The sequence below is a fragment of the Trachemys scripta genome, chromosome 7 (genome assembly GCF_013100865.1).
Source record: "Trachemys scripta elegans isolate TJP31775 chromosome 7, CAS_Tse_1.0, whole genome shotgun sequence".
Taxonomy (NCBI): Eukaryota; Metazoa; Chordata; order Testudines; family Emydidae; genus Trachemys; species Trachemys scripta.
In genome coordinates this window covers 20,067,750-20,068,003 of record NC_048304.1, presented here as the reverse complement: position 1 = coordinate 20,068,003, position 254 = coordinate 20,067,750, and the positions used below count along the sequence as shown (strand labels likewise).

At 66.1% G+C, this 254-nt stretch overlaps 1 protein-coding gene across 4 annotated transcripts in view; it reads right to left on the bottom strand.

Moving 5' to 3' along the window:
- The window catches only part of GRIP2 (glutamate receptor interacting protein 2), a 461,595-nt gene that overhangs the window by 15,618 nt on the left and 445,723 nt on the right, over nucleotides 1–254 (bottom strand). The window lies entirely within an intron of this gene.

Sequence of the window (254 nt, the reverse complement as noted above, 5' to 3'; positions counted from 1 at the left end):
AGCCCCCCCCCCCCAGAACTCCCAACACATCTAAACCCCTCTGCTCCCTGTCCCCTGACTGCTCCGATCCCTCTCCTCACTCCTGCTCCCTGACAGCTCCCCCCCAGAACTCCCAACCCCCGCCCCCCGCTCCTTGTCCCCTGACTGCCCCCTCCTGGGACCCCTGCTCCTAACTGCCCTCCAGAACCCCACCCCCTACCTAAGCCTCCCTGTTCCTTGTCCCCTAACTGCCCCCTCCTAAGACCCCCCCCAAC